Raw genomic sequence first — 17,191 nt, 5'->3', positions numbered from 1 at the left:
CTGCTGTAACTGTGAAGGGCTGCAATGGATGAAGTAAGTGATATGTGAATAGATACGCAATGTCTATAGAAGGTGAAACTCCTTAGAGAGAACCAATGGGAGAGAGTGACAGAAGTAAAAGTCTATCAGATGACTCACCTATATCTTTTGGTTTGGGTTTGGGGGCCACACATGGCAATGTTCAGGAGCTACTCTGTGCTCCAGGGTCAATCCTGGCAGTGCTCAGGGGACCATGCAGTACTGGAATTCAAACACAGGCCTCCTGCATGCAAAGTACACACTACAGCCTGCCTGTTGAGCTATCTCTTAAGTTCTACATGTATTTTCAAAGTCATAGAGAATAGCTATCTGCAGTGTTGAAAGAGGAAAATATGATAGTGACCAAGAACTGAGTTTAGCAATAAGAGAGCTTGAAGTGGATGGCAGCAGAGGACTGACTTCATAGCATTAACTTCAAAGGCACCAGTATTCTTTGGCATGCATCCCAGATTCTGACCAATAATAAAAGAACAAAGAAAGTTTTCACTCAAAGGGGATAGTTGAGTGGATATGAATGTGTTATCAGTTATGCTGAGAATATGGGTCTTAATTTGACAAGGACACATTTTATCCAATGCTCATACATTGAATATAGAGGTATTTTATCCTTTTTCAGATTTTGAGATATAGCTATCAGCAGAGTCCTTTTTCAGGGAGAGGGAGACTTAGAGTTTTGAGAGGAGAGCCGGAAATAAACATTGTATTTGTTTATTTGCTATAATGAATGTATGTATACATATATGTACATATATAGGTAAATATGTATATATACATCTATAGAAAGAAATGGTAGTGGTGTTTTTTATTTTTATTCTTTATTGACCTCTTTATTTTTTTAAATTTTATTTTATTATTATTTTTTCTCACACAGCAGAGCCTGGCAAGCTACCCATGATGTATTTGATATGCCAAAAATAGTAACAACAATGTGCTTGCTCTTCATGTTCCTGGAGTGAGCAGAAGCCATTGGGCTACACTAGACAGGGACAAATGATGACGTTACTGGCGCCTGCTTGAGCAAATTGATGAACAACAGGATGACAGTGATACAGTGATACAGTGATTGAATCACCACGAGATAGAATATTACAAAATTTTTCATGATTGTGTTTCAGTCATATAATGTTCCAACACCCATCCCTCCACCAGTGTAATTTCCCAGCACTAGTGACCCCAGTTTCCCTCCTACCCCTTCAAGTCACCCACCCCCCAGCCTGCCCCTATGGCAGGCACCTCTTCTCTCTCTCTCTCTCTCTCTCTCTCTCTCTCTCTCTTTCTCCCTCTTTCTCTCATTTTAGGCATTATGCTTTATGTCACAGATGTTGAAAGGTTATCAAGTATATCTCTTTACCTGCTTTCAACACATAGTTCTTGTCCAGAGTGCTCATTTTCAATTAGTATTGTCATAATGGATCCTCCTCTATCTTAATTACCCTCTATCTCCCACACATTGAACAACCATTGACTAATCCTCCTAGCCCATTTTCCCTGGCATTGGATATTAGTGTCATACTATATATATATTTTAATATCTGACAAATGAATGCTGTCATTCTATATCTGTCCCTCTTCTTCTGACTCATTTCACTCAGCATGATACTTTCCACATCTATTCATTAATAGTCAAATTTTCATGACCTCATTTTTTCTAACAGCTATGTAGTATTCCATTATGTAGATGTACCATAGTTTCTTTATCCATACATCTGTTCTCGGGCACTCAGGTTATTTCCAGCCTCTGGCTATTTTGAATAACGCTTCAATAGACATAGATAGATACAAGGGCCAGGAGGATTGCCCCATAGCTGGAAACCTGCTTCATGAGCAGAGGGGAGAAAGCAGATGGAATAGAGAAAGGATCACTAAGAAAATGATGGCTGGAGGAATCAGTCAGTCAGGATGAGAGATGTGTGCTGAAAGTAGATAATGGACCAAACATGATGACCTCTCAGTGTCTGTGTTGCAAGCCATAAAGCCCAAAAGTAGAGAGAGAGTGTGGGGAATATTGTCTGCCCTGGAGGCAGGGGAGGGTGGGAAAGGGGGGTATACTGGGGATATTTGTGGTGGGGAATGTGCACTGGTGGAGGGATGGGTGTTTGATCATTGTGTGATTGTAACCCAAACATGAAAGCTTGTAACTATCTCACAGTGATTCAATAAAATTTAATTAATTAATTAATTTTAAAAAAGAATTGCAGATGGTGTTTCTGCTTTTTGTCTTTGGACCCCCAGGGTTTATTTCCAGAAGTGGTATTGGTGGATCAAGTGGAAACTCAATTTCTAGTTTTTGGGTTTTTTTTTTTTTTTTTTTTGCTTTTTGGGTCACACCTGGCGATGCACAGGGGTTACTCCTGGCTCTGCACTCAGGAATTACTCCTGGCAGTGCTCAGGGGACCATATGGGATGCTGGGAATCGAACCCGGGTCGGCCACGTGCAAGGCAAACGCCCTACCCGCTGTGCTATTGCTCCAGCCCCTCAATTTCTAGTTTTTTGAGGAATGTCCATATAGTTTTCTGAAAAGGTTGGACTAGTCAGCATTCCCACCAGCAATGAATGAGGATCACTTTTTCCATACGAATGTTTGAAACAGAAAGCCTCCTTGATGGTAGATGTGTGAGCCAAGTCCTGACTAAAATGGAGAGAGACTTGCAGGAGCTAACAGTGGTGTGACTGTCCAAGTAGAAAGAATAGTAGAGGCCAGTGCTGTTAAGGATAAAGCATGCTTACTAACGTTTGTGAAACAATAAGGAATCTCATATGCATTTAGTGAAACAAGCACTATTAACTTTGTTTTTGCAGGGGGAAGGGACACACCCAGCTATTCTCAGGGATTACTCCTGGCTCTGCATTCAGGTATTATTCCTGGCAGGCTCCGGGGAAGGGCCATATGTGGTGCCAGGATCAAACTCAGACCAGCCAGGTACAAGGCAAATGCCCTTCTCACTATCTCATTTCTCCAACCCCAGAAATAAGCACTTTTATACCTGTTTTTATACTAATATGAATTGGAAGAAGGAAGTGTGCTCATTTGATTAACAATCTAGCTCCTCATATTGTGTTTTCATAGGTCTTAATTTTAATGCTATCTGAAATGTGAAGTTGCTGAAGATTTCATATGTTATCACATACATAAACATTTACTAAAGGTATCCAGTGATTGAACCCATGATCCACACAAGCAAGGCAAGTGCTCTATTGCTGAGCAACCTCCCAGCTCATACAAATGCTACCTTGAAAATATATATAAAATATGTTGTAGGATTTAAAAAAAATATCTTCAAGAACAAAATCCCAGATCTGATTGGGTTAATCAGTTATTTCTACTAACACTTCAAAGACTAGTTGGCTATGTTTATCAAGCTCTTTGAAAATATTAAAGTAATGGGAACCCCTTCTAAGAGTTTATATGAAGTCAATTTTAGACTAATATCAAAAGCAGGTGTAGATATTGTTTAACATAAAATTTCAAGCCATTGCTGCTGATTAATATTATTGTTAATTGCAAAAAATACAAATACACGCACACGGAAAGGGGTCATGTGATGTGTGTGGTATGTTGTTCGAGGGCTTTCGGGGTGACTCTCTCTCTCTCTCTCTCTCTCTCTCTCTCTCTCTCTCTCTCTTTCGCCGCTTGCATTCGGTGCTCTCAAGTCACTGTGTATGGACCGGGTCGGGATGGCTCCTCCTTGTGCTCTGCTTCTGTGTGTGCTGCTGTGCTCTCTTCTGTCTGTCTCTCTAGCTCTGTCTCTTTCTCTGTAGTTCTCTCCTCTGGTCTCTTCCAACCTCTCTCTGTCTCTGCGTCTGTTAACCACCAAAATTTTAATTTTAATCCTTCATTGATTTTTTTTATAAAACAAAAGAAAAATAGACATTTCATCTTGATTAATAAAAACCCCTATATCATGTGACCTCTGAACACAGAACCAGGAGAAAGCACTGAGCACAGCCAAGGGTGTGTGTGTGTGTGTGTGTGTGTGTGTGTGTGTGTGTGTGTGTGTGTGTGTGTGATTTTTTACTGTTTATTACTCACTTTTTCTTTGACTAGTTATTCTAGTTAGAGAAATTTAAATTAGAGCAATATGCCTTGCCTCCTGAACCACCACCTCTTGGACCCAATATTTCCTTTGTTTGTGTGTTTGTTTTTGTCTTGGGCTTGTACTTGGCAGTGCTCAGGACTCCTGGCTCTGTGCTCAAGGATCACCTTTGCATGAAACTATTGATTTATAAATGTAACCCACAAAACGTTTAAGGCAGATCATAAGAAAGCCCATGTAATTTGTCTGAATGATTTTCCAAAGAAGAGAGAATGAGTATGTTGTGTCTACGTTTGACATTCTATAGTTCTTAAGAGTTAAATTTGCATCTAATTTTAATGACAGTACATTAATAAAAATAATTAGATGTTTTCAAAACTGGATGGACATCTGTGTAGGAGCATTGTCTGAGTAGAGCCAGCAGTGCGGGTAGGAGAACTCCTGTGAGGAAGGTTGGCGAAAGCATCCTGCTCATTTCCTCCCTTCCATTTTTGCTCTCTTCTCTTCCTACCCCTACCCCCTGCCCATAAAACCCAGTCCAGAAACCAAAAAGGGGTCTTCTGAAGCACAAAGCAAATCTTTTTATTTTATTTTTTTTATTGAATCACCATGAGATAGTTACAAGCTTTCATGTTTGGGTTACAATCACACAATGATCAAACACCCATCCCTCCACCAGTGCACATTCCCCACCACCGATATCCCTGGTATATCTCCCCTTTCCCACCCTCCCCCTGCCTTCATGGCAGACAACATTCCCCATACTCTCTCTATCTACTTTTGGGCATTATGGCTTGTAACGTGGACACTGAGAGATCATCATGTTTGATCCTTTATTCTACTTTTGACACACATCTCCCATCCCAACTGGTTCCTCCAGCCATCATTTTCTTAGTGACTCCCTTGTCTATTCCATCTGCCTATCCCCTTCGCTTGTGAAGCAGGCTTCCAGCTATGGGGCAATCCTCCTGGACCTTGTATCTACTGTCCTTGGGTGTCAGCCTCATGTGATGTTATTCTATACTCCACAAATGAGTGCAGTCCTTCTATGTCTGTCCCTCTCTTTCTGACTCATTTCACTTAGCATGATCCTCTCCATGTCTATCCATTTGTAAACAAATTTCCTGACTTCATCTCTCCTAACAGCTGCATAGTATTCCATTGTGTAGATGTACCAAAGTTTCTTTAACCAGTCATCTGTTTTAGGGCACTCGGGTTGTTTCCAGATACAATGCACCACCCTTCCCGAAAGCCCCAGCCTTCTTTCCAATGGCTTCCGAGAGGCCACGTGATCTCCCATCTAACTTTTAAAGTCACACCTTCAGGATAGCCCCCAGGACTCAGCAGGTTGCCTCTCTGCCTCCCTTCTGTCATCGAATCTGCCAGACCCTTTGCCATCTGCAAGCTTTTCCTCTGGTGGCTTCTGCACCTGGAATGCTTCTCTTGGCTCTTCTTCACCAGCAATGTGTCATCCCCCAGGTTTCAGGCCAGATGCCACTTCCTTCAGGGTGACATTCTCCACCGAAGTCTCTAGAGCGTCTTTTCCTCCCTTGCTGTCACTAGCCACCTTGCCTGTTTTCTTCAGACTGGCTGCGGTAGTTCACAGTGACCTCACCATGCTTGTTCCGATTTGCCTGCCACCTTCTCCCCTCTTAGAAAGTTCTGGAGTGTCTGCTGTGCCCCCACACTGGAAATGGGAAGGAGATGCTCAAAGAGAAGGTGGGAGATTTCTTTTTTTATTTTTATTTTTAAAAATTTTTTATTAGTGAATCACCATTAGGTACAGTTACAAACTGATGAACTTTCGGGTTTGCATTTCAGTCATACAGTGATCGTTTAAACCCATCCCTCCACCAGTGCATCCCTCCACCAGTGCCCAAACCCTCACCAAGCTCAAACGAAAGCCAAGACCATCACTCCTTCTGCCCCCTCCTGCCCTCTGGTTCCGGGCCATGCAGAGGGATCTCTGCTGCTAAAATGCCCCTGGGGCCGCAGTTTTCCGGAGAGACTAGGCAGGGCCGGGTGAGGGTGGGCAGTGCTGGTCCAGCCTCCCTAGGGAGTCCCAGAGCGGGACTTCAGGACTGCCGTGTGCATTCCGACCAGGACACCCCTGGGCACTTCATTAATGGGCACTTCATTAATGTGCAGGTGGGCAGGGCTCGGGCAATTACCTCCCGCGCTTGCCAGGTCCCGGGACTGGCCACAGCCCCGAGCTGAATGAGGAATTTCTCTGGGAGCCCAGAAAAAGAGATTCCATCTTCTCCTGGGAACGGTCAGAGAGGAACCTCTTCGTCCTTTGATACTGAGGTCTTCGGTGCAAAACCAGGAGCTGTGACGTTCATCTGCCTGGGGAGAAGACAGTCTTCACACAGAGCCTCCACACAGCAGCGCTGGACACCGGGAAGCTGATGGGGCACATCACAAATGCACAGTTGCTGTTGTCTTTGAAAAAAATAAGTAGACTAATTCTGCTTTATTTAAACACAATTATTGGCGCGGGCGCGCGCACACAAACACACACACACACACACACACACACACACACACACACACGGGGGTGGGGGAGGGGAACGCCAAGAGCACATGTCTCAGATCAGGCTGAGACACGTCCAACTCCAGACTGGAGAATGCACGCCCGCTCTCAGATTCCTAGGGGCAGAAATCAATGCTATGCTCTTATTTTCCACCCTGGAAAGAATAGGGATTTCTAAAAGTTGAGGCATTTTAAGTGACAAGATTCTCTCAATTCCAAATCCATATATTTTATATAAAGTAAGCAAACAAGAAATAGCTGTTATCTAGAAAAGGTGTGTTTCCTAGCAGAATCTCTGAACGTGAATTATCTGCAGAGTGTCCAATCTGGGGAACAATGAGGAGAGATGGAGAGAGCAGAATGAGGAAGGGGCTATTCTTTCTTTGAAATTGCTAGCCTTCCAGGAGTGGATTGATCTCCTAAGCACATGCTATAACTGTTCAGAATTAATTAATTTTTTTGATTGTTGGGTCACACCCGGCTATGCTCAAGGGTTTATTCCTTGCTCTGAGTTCAGGAATCACTCCTAGCAGAGATCAGGGGACCATAATGAGGTGTCAAGGATCAAACCCAGGTTGGCTCTGTGCAAGCACCCTCTCTGATGTACTATCACTCCTGCACCTAATTGTTTATATCCAAAGAAAACTAATAAAGTTTAGAATTTTAAATTCAGTCCATTTAAAACTGTTCTTCAGATAATGATTAGTTCAGGTAACTTAAAGATAAAATGCTAGTGTGCTCACCAGAGAGAACGAGACAGAGGAACGGATTATAAGAAGTACTAGGAAGTTGGGCGGGAGCACTAGAAAGCAGGTAGGGAGTTTGCCTTACATGCGGCTGGACCTGGGTTTGATCCCTGGCACCTCATAGGGTCTTATGAGCAGCACCAGAAGTAATTCCTGAGTGCAGAGCCAGGAATAACTCCTGAGCATTTCTAGGTGTGGCCCCAAACCCAGACCGAACAAACAAAAGTACTAGAAAGTAAAAACACGGGTCTGCTGGGAGATGTGCCTGGTATAGAGTCAGGCTTGAATGTGGGGGGCTGTGGGGGCCCTAATACTGTGTGATTCCCCGAAGACTTGAGGGCGTGACCACCAAAACCAGTCTTGCCCCCTGTAAAATGTGTGAAGTTTTTTTCAACCCTTCCTTTTTTTTTTTTTTTTCTTGTTGGGGGTTTGTTTGACCAAGGTTTTGTGTGCTTCCAGAGTATTACACATTTGGCTGTGGTGCTCACACATATGCCGGGGCTGCAGGGTGCATTTGTTTTATTTTTCATTTGAGGCACTGTGGCTGGCACCCTGTTCATGCATAGATATTCCAACCCCTCACCTTCCTCCAGAGTTTAATCCTCCACTATTGTCTCAGGGTCTATCCATCTTTGTCTTGGGTCCCACCTGCCACAAATCTATTTACCCAGGGAGATCCACCTTGAATCTGTCTTCCTGCCACCAGTTCTGGTCAGTCCCCCTTCACTCTCAAATATGTTCTACTTTGAGTAATAAGTTACGTAGTCACCCTAAAAAGAAGGAAAAACCCATTTTAGAGCTGAACAACAAGATTCATGGTAAATGAAAAGAGGCTCGATCTGCTTTGGCTTAGTGGGAGAGGAGGGTGGGTAGAAATAGGACTGAAGTGAGAGGACTGAGTGAAGCACCTTCTTCTCCACTTGGAAGTAGTTCTTATTTGTCTCAAAGGGAATAAGAGTTGATGGTGGTTTGCGAAAAAACATTATAAGGTCAGCTCTGGTTAGTGATAAAAAGAACAAAAGTGCATTTTCCGACCAATACCCTTTCCTATGCCCTCCCCCGACACATACAAAAAGAGAGAGAAAGCAGAGATTGTGTCCTTTCTGAGCATGAGCACACTCTTTTTAAATTTAAATATAATTTAATTTTGTTTTTAAATTTAATTTTGTAAAGCTGTTTACAATAATTTATTGCATTCATAATCACAATACCAACACTAAAGTCACAACATTCATATTCCAACACCAATCCCACCATCATTATACCTTCCTATCACCATTATTTCGAATTTTCCCAACCACCACCCACGCTTGCCCCAATAGCAGGCCATCACTGTCACTGTTACTGTCATCCGTTGCTCATTGATTTGCTCTAGTGGGCACCAGTAACATCTCCATTGTGAGATTTGTTGTTACTGTTTTTGGCATATTGAATATGTCACAGGTAGCTTGCCAGGCTCTGCTGTGCAGGCGAGACACTCTCGGTAGCTTGCTGGGATCTCCAAGAGGGGCAGAGGAATTGGACCCGGGTTGGCTGTGTGCAAGGCAAACACCCGATCCGCTGTGCTATTGCTTCAGCCCAGCAGGCCATAAATAATTTATTTTATATTGCTTGCTATAAATAACCTGCTAAAATGATCAAAAAAGTTACCTTAGAAGAAAGTGTGTGAAGATTGTTGTGTCTCATTTGGAGCCATTAATCCCCTGTAGAAAAGATTACTAACATGTTGTTACAGATTGAGCCTTGTGTGCTAATATATACACATTGAGATCAGTTGCTTCTACACCCCACCCAATGTGGTGTGCTACTCCTGGTATATCAGTGGTGTAGAGTATGAGATGTCACTCCAGGAATTTAAAAAATTTAAAAGGGTAATACAGCTTTATTTAAATTTTTTAACTGATTTGGGAGGCATCTCTGCAGCTTAATGAATCTCTTCTGAGATTCATTGTGTGAGTCTCTGGGTCATGGTGATTAATGAGCTTAGATGGTGCCAGAGGCAGTTTGTGGGCATGATTGCCAGGCTCCTGGGAGAACAGGGAGATGGGGGGAGGTTTCCCATCTCTGACTCTATGAGACCCTGGAGATTTTGGTCACAAAATCCACATACCTGAGTTTTTCAACAAATTCACTCATGGATGGGTCTCATCCTGAGCCTGTGGAGATCAGCTGTGAGCATGGCAGAGATGAGTGAACACTTTCATAACTGAGATGAACTCTATGTTAAATTCTCTGTAACTTGTTGGAATGAATAATTGAGCCTTTGCCGTCCATCTGCAGCCATAGATAGTATGTAAATGAATCACTGCAGTTCTGTTCCCAAAACACCCAGTTTTCAGTTGATTATTATTTTGTGAGAAGGTCCTGGGGGAGAGGGGGAAGGGCATTTAATGTTTCCATTGCTTTTTCGACAGCTTTCAACAAGTCCTTTACATTTTAGCTTCCTTGTCCCCCCATTAATTTGCCCTGCTACTCACTTTTCATACCCCTTGAGGTCTACATTGCACTGATGGAGCTTTTGTCAGATATGTATCAGAGACTGAGGTTTCTCCTACCGGTTCTTTTCTATCACCCTTTATCTCTATTCCAATAGACTGCTTGTGCTCCTAGCTTCTTCTTATCTTCCTTTTTTTTTTTGAATATCCAAGTGACACAGCCAGTATAAGGAGTATTCAGAGAGCAGACAGTAAAGTGGAGTTTAAGTTCCTAGATCAGAGCTGCCCTCATCACTGAACTCCATCACATACAGTGTTTGAAGTTCACATAATTCCTGGAAGAATGTGACCCTGTCACTAAAACTTTCACTAGTTGTGAATTGGGAGAGTATTCTGTGCAGAAGAATGCCCTGGCTCAGGCAAATCCAGGGAGTCCAGAAGAGTTTACATGTGTCTGAAAATGGCTCCAAACAATTGTTGGCCAGCAAAGATTACCCTCAGACCTACAGAAAGCTTCAGAAAACAAAACCTGAGAACTTACTAAACAAGTGACTGTTCCATGTGTAAGCCAGTAGGCTTGTTTTGGACTTTCAAATAAGTCTTTAATTCCTGGCCAGGGGTAACAAAAGACCTGAGATCTCACTCAGAACTTAATAGTACAGAAGATTAAAAAATAATTGAAGCGAACTTGTTCAAAGACATAGGTACCTAAGATACAGGATCATAACACATAGACAGCCCCAGAGATTTCTAATAAAGACTCAAACACAGTCTGAAGAGGTTACGTGCCTTTGTTCTTGAAAACTAGCTCTCATTCCCAGCAGAAAGATACTGCAGTGAGTGCTTCTGAGTAAGGCAACAGTGGGTCTTCTTCCAAGCTTACCAAACTTTTCTTCTTATGACTGCAACACCAGTAATATGTGCCAAGTTACTGCATTATCCAAATGATATTGTGCCAAGATGACTCTACTTCCTCAATAAAGCAATAAGAATTAGGATAAACTATAGGTAATCGGGGAGTATTTGGGACTGGATTTTGAAGTTGCTTGATCAAGAGTGCAGAACACTAATCTGGATAAAGGAGAGCTTACTGGCTTGGAGACATTCCTAGAATGTGGGACTTAGCTTCCTGGCAGGATTTCAGAGCTTGGGATAACCTCTTAAGGATGACTTCTAGAAGCCTGGAGAAAGCAATGGTCTGCGATGAGAGATACTTAAATGTTTGACTTGAACTGGCAGACTGTGGATGATTGTCTCGGGCAAGTTCAAGTGGATACAGAAAAGATCCAGAAGCTTCCAGAGAGAGTCTCCATATCCACTGGCGTCCATTTCCTGTAACTCCAGGCCAGAGTTTACAGTCCTGCGCAAGGCCCTGTGAGCTGCTTTAGAGAGACCAGCATCACTAAGAAGTCCAGGACAGTTCCGCTCAGAGGGCGAGACCCACAGTGAGAGAGGCTGCCATGGAGTGATGGGACAGTGATGCCTGCAGCACACTAGCTCTGGGCAGCAATGGCAGATCTTGATGCCCAAATGAGGGAGCGTCATAGTGCCCATGCTGCAATGATTGAGAGGTTTCAACCTGAAAGGAGGTGGAGGTGTTACAACTTGCTGTCCCCAAGGGAAAAATTGAAAGGGCATCAATAAAGGCCAATTATGGGGAATCAAAGCAAGTAAATGTGGATGCCAACAGTAGGCCCCACATCTGAGTCTGTTTTCAGACCCAGAACTATTTACTGTAGAACTGTAAGAACCTACAGGTTATTTAATAATACCACAACATGAGTATTTATGAGAATGGTTCTTTTAGTCCTCCCCACAAGACTTGGGATACTGGTGGCCACACCACCAGAAAAAGGAAATATCCAGGCATTCCTAGGACTGCTAGACACAGAGTCTAGGTTGACATTAGTACTTGGAGTCTCAAGAGTGTCATAGTGACCCGTTAAGAGTTTGGATATGTAGATACAAGGCACAAAACATCATCTTGCAAAATATCATACTTCTACATGGGTCAGCTGAAAGATGTGCTCATGACAATTGCATTTGGCATTTTTTTTGCAGGTTAATCCCTACAATGGTATTCAGCTCTTGAAGTTAGGGCTGTTATAGGAAACCAAGATCCAGCCCATTTTAGAATAATAAACCAGAGGTCAAGGGGATGCCTCAAAGAATCAGAGCACATGTTTTGCATGATGAAGCCCTAGGATCTTCTATCTCTGGCATTTCATGACTCCCTGAACTGCACTGTGAATGAATGACCCTTGACTCCTGAGCTGAGAATAGTCCCCAAACACCACCAGGCATAGCCCACAAACAAACAGATTAAACCAAGAGCACCACAGTGTTATAGCAACTCTCATTGAAATTTTTGCAATCCCCAAACATCTCACTTATGCTTACCTCAAAAAGAAGAAGCTGCAAAAACTCAGACACTAAGAAGGTGAGATCTTTGGTAGAGGAGGAGAAATAGCTTGCAGAGCAGTGGCCCTTCAGACTTGGACTGAACACCAGCAGCAGTCTTGATCCCTGCACCTTCAGATCGGGGTGAGAATTTTACCACTGAATCCTCTTGGCTCGGTATATCTTGATCCAAATATCTTTCCAACCATATGTCTTGGCTTCCATAATTGTGTGGGCCAACCCCTTGTAATCACCCTTTGTTATGTCCCTTACAGCTTCTTCAGCTATGGAGAATACTAACAGATACATTGAACTTATCTGTCAGAGCCCTGCAAAAACTGGATGAACGTTAATGAACTGCTGCAGGCCCAGAAAAGAACAGTCTGATGACAGAGGCCAGACTGCACCAAATCTTTCCTCTAGGCTGTTTGTGTGGCTATAGGTATACAGTATGTGGCACAAAGAGTCAGCCCAGGACCTTCTGGAGTTTATGATTCTCTTGTTTTTTAAATTTGGGGGCTCCTGGAGGCCCACCCATCTGTGTTCAAAGATTATTCCTAGCTCTGTGTTCAGGGACCCTCAAATTATACATTAAATAAAGGGTAAAGATTTTAAAAACCTGAGTATGAATTATATTGTTTAAAAGAGTGAATTTTATGGTACATAAATTATATCTCAGTTTTTGAAAGTTGTTGAATGGATGAATAAAACAATTTTATTTTTGGATGTAGAAAAAGGGAAATTTTTGAATGTTTATTTCTGATGCTCATAATAAAGCAATTAAGAAATAAAAACTAAGAAAAACCCCAGATAGTTAGCAACATTATTAATCAAGAGAAAACGTAAAAGACATGTATGGGACACATCCTTGGACGCTGAGATTTCTGTAAGCATGCACATAGCACAAATTTCCTTTCTGGTTTTTGAGGAGGAAAAATAATAAATGTCTAAAGCTGCTTTCATCTAGCATCTAGATTTTCTTAGAAGCATTATAAAGGGCTGGAGATATTGTATAGTTGATTGGGTGCTTATCACGCAAGCAGCCAGCCTGGACTCCATGTCCAGCATCACAGATGGTCCTTGAGCCTGCCAGGAGTGATCTTTGAGCACTTCTGGGTGTGGCCCCCAAACAAAAAAAAAAGCATTATACTTACATTTAATGCTATGAATTTATCATGTCTAATATTTCACTGGCCTGATAATCTCCTCATCGGCCACTGTCCAGAACTCATGGCTGCTTCTCCTGAAAGGGAGCATAAAATGAGGCCCCCATAACCATCCACTGGACTCTGCACCAGGCTGTTTTCACTTGGAGCGCCCCAGAGGGGGCTAGGTGAGAGCCCTTCCTGCCCCAAGGGACCGAGCCCCAGGAGCCAACCTTCACAACTTATCTGCCACCACACTCCAGGCTGTTTTCCACATGCTTGGGCCAAGCCTCACATATGAGTGAACATATTTCTGGACCACACAGTTGCAAGACACATAATAAAACACTCTATACTCATTTTCCATAATTACCACACCATATTTGATGGGGTTCAGACAGTAGGCAACAAATCATAGAGGGAAATGTGTGTGTGTGTATGTGTGTGTGTGTGTGTGTGTGTGTGTTTGACTGGGAAAGAGTTCAAGATGCCGTTCTGTCTAACGTTCATTGATTTAAAGAAGGCCTTTGATTCTGTTGAGACTGAAGTGGTCATCGAAGCCTTAGCTAAACAGGGCGTTCAAACTCAGTACATCAGGATCCTCTGTGAGCTGTATTACGGATTCACCACCAGGATCTCACCATTTTACAAGGAAGAGATCATTGACGTAAACAGAGGGGTTCGGCAGGGCGATACCATTTCACTGAAACTCTTCAGTGCCAACCACAAGAACATCATGTGACGACTGGAATGGGAAGGAATGGGAGTGAAGATAGATGGCTGGCAACTACACTGCCTGCACTTCACTGATGACATCATTCTATAATACCAAATATCAGCTAAGTGGCATGAATGCTGGCCGACTTCAACTGTGAGTGTGGAAAGGTCAGACTGCAGCTGAATCTCACCAAGATAATGTTCATGAGAAACGAACTAGTTCCTGATGTTCCATTTGCCCTCAATGGAACAAAGATCTCTGAATGCAGCAGTTATGTGTACCTGGGTCGAGAACACAATATAACAAATGATCTGGCACCTGAACTGTGCAGGAGGAAGAGAGTGGCGTGGAACGCCTTCAAGAGCATCAAAGAAGTGGTTAAGAGGATGAAAAACCTCTGGCTCCAGGCACATTTTTTCGAATCCACTGTTCTTCCTGCACTAACATACTCCTCAGAGACTTGGGCCCTATGAAAACAGGATGAGAACACTATTTGGGTATCCAAAAGAGGAATTGAAAGAGTTATGCTTGGAATATCACGTTTCACTCAAGTGAGAGAAAGAACCCGGAGTTCCTACCTCCATCCACGGTCAAGAATCAGGGATGCTGTCTCATTTGCCAAAGCATCAAAAATTAGATGGGCCAGACACATGATGCAATTTAGAGACGACCGCTGGACTAGAGCTGTTACCGACTGGATTTCACAGGATGTCAAACAACCATGTGGCTGCCCACCTGCGAGATGGTCAGACTTCTTCATCAAGACCCTAAATGAATGGTTTGAGGCTCTTTGTGTTCCTGGAGCGAGCATATACCATTGGGCTATACTAGCATGTGACAGGGACAAATGGAGATGTTACTGGTGCCCACTCGAGCAAATTGATGAACAATGGGATGACAAGTGAAACAAGTGATACAAGTGATGCCTGACTGGGAACACCTGTAAAGGTGATTAGAGGCCCCCCAAAAGCCTCCATCCCTCTCGAAGAGCATAGCAAGCTACCAAGAGTATCCCACCCACACAGCAGAGCCTGGCAAGCTACCTGTGTTGTACTTGATATGCCAAAAATAGTAACAGCGACAGTCCTCATTCCCCTGACCCTGAAAGAGCCCCCAATATGCTATCAGGCTACACTAGAATGCAAAAGGGACTAATGGAGACGTTACTGGTACCCGCTCGAGAAAATCGATGAACAACGGGATGACAGTGATACAGTGATACAGTGAATATTTCATTAGCTTAATTTCTTACTGCACTGATAGCTATTGATTTTCCCACTAACTTGAAAAATTGACCATGCTTGATCAAACTCACATATGTGCCACATTTTGATATATGTTCTCTTTTCTGAGTTAATGAATTTTGCTTGGAGGAATGGGAAGGAACTCTAATGAGTCTGAGATTTAAATATTTTGGTTTGGAGGTCACACTTGGCAATACTCAGGACTTGTTCCTGGCTCTGCACTCAGAGATCACTTCGGACAGGGCTAAGTGAGAATTCACGTGGTGCCAGGGATCACACCTGCATTGACTGTGTGCTGGCAAGTGACCTGCCACTGCTGTAGCATCACTTCAACCCCTGAATCCGGGATTTAAAAAAACCCATATGTTTATTTTATTTCTTTTTCATTTTTTTTGTAATGTAGGAGTACTGATATTTATTCAGCCATTAATTAAGCTGATTGAATTTGGCATGAACTCCATATTACTTTTTTTATTCTATTCTGAATGTTAATTTTATTTTATTATTTTATTATTATTTTACCCTCTCTTTTTTATTCACTATGAGATACAGTTACAAAGCTTTCATGTTTGAGCTTCGGTCATACAATTATCAAACACCCATTCCTTCACCAGTGCACATTTTCCACCACCAAAATCCCCAGTATTCCCTGGCCCCACCCCCGTTCCAACCCTTCCCCTGCCTTGGTGGCAGACAATTTCCCCCATATTCTCTCTCTACTTTGGTTACACTAGATATTTCACATCAGTCTCACCACCACTCAAACCCACCGAAAAGCAATGCTAGATGATTTGTTTTGTATTGCTTGTTATGGATAGAATATAATGTCCAGGAAATTCTGTGTCATTCTCTTCCTGGAGCTTTAGTTCATAGTCTCTGGGCTTTGGCCATTTATGATATTACATGGTGCTGGGGGCGGTGTATGGGTGTGACTGCCAAGCTACTGGAAAACTGGGGACCTGGGGGGAAGAGGCCCAGTCCTGATTCAAGGGGGCCTGGAGATCCCAGTCACGAGTTTCTGCCTACCTCCGAGCCACCAGCCCTAACTGCGTCTTTTATCTCTTTCGAGATTTACGGGTCTCTGAAATAAGACCAATAAATGAGTTTATATAGCTGAGCCGGGGGTGGTTTGTGGGTGTGTCTCCCACATACATAACTTTGGCCATTTAATTTCTTGGTAAACTTGGACCCAAGTTGTTGGAGTCTGGACAAAGGCATAGCAGCAATTAGCGGGTGTCTGGAAGTCTGAAGGCACCATCAGGCTGCTGATGCACTCGCCCCACAGGTACAGGTTGACCTGCTGGCGGCACCATACCCCCTTTATTCTATTTCTTATCTTCACTATATAATTAGTAGGAGAGGGCAGTCAGAAACTACTTTCAAGAATTCTATAGTTCACATGTACTTCTGAGGCAAAATCCAATAATTTTGTTAGAAATATTTCCTCAGGGATGCGGTAAGCATGCAATTTAAACTTGCGTTGACAAATCATTCATATCTAGTATAAAGAGTCTCCTAGAGCCTATCTTCTTAAACTCTGGGCCTCAACCCCATGTGGGTTGATAATGGGGTGGAGGTGGGGGCCACAAAAAATATGAAAATTTTGGTTTAGGGTTCAGAGCAAAGGGGTTTACTCCTTGCCTTCCATATGGCCCCAGGTCCTTGTTGGACCCACAGCCCCACTTATCCCCAGCTGAGTAGCTCTGAGAGCCAGCATGATGGTCCAGGAGAATTATTGTGGAGAATTATTGGGGAGGTCTCAGGACTCCTAGCACTGCTTGAGAGATTCCCACCAGGTGTTTTTGTTGTTGTTGTTGTTCAAAAAAATTCTTTATGGACCAGGGAGACAATACAGTGGGTAGATCATTGCCTTACAAATAGCTGATGTAGGCTAAT

This window comes from Sorex araneus, chromosome 1 (genome assembly GCF_027595985.1).
Source record: "Sorex araneus isolate mSorAra2 chromosome 1, mSorAra2.pri, whole genome shotgun sequence".
Lineage (NCBI taxonomy): Eukaryota > Metazoa > Chordata > Mammalia > Eulipotyphla > Soricidae > Sorex > Sorex araneus.
This window is presented reverse-complemented; position numbering follows the sequence as displayed.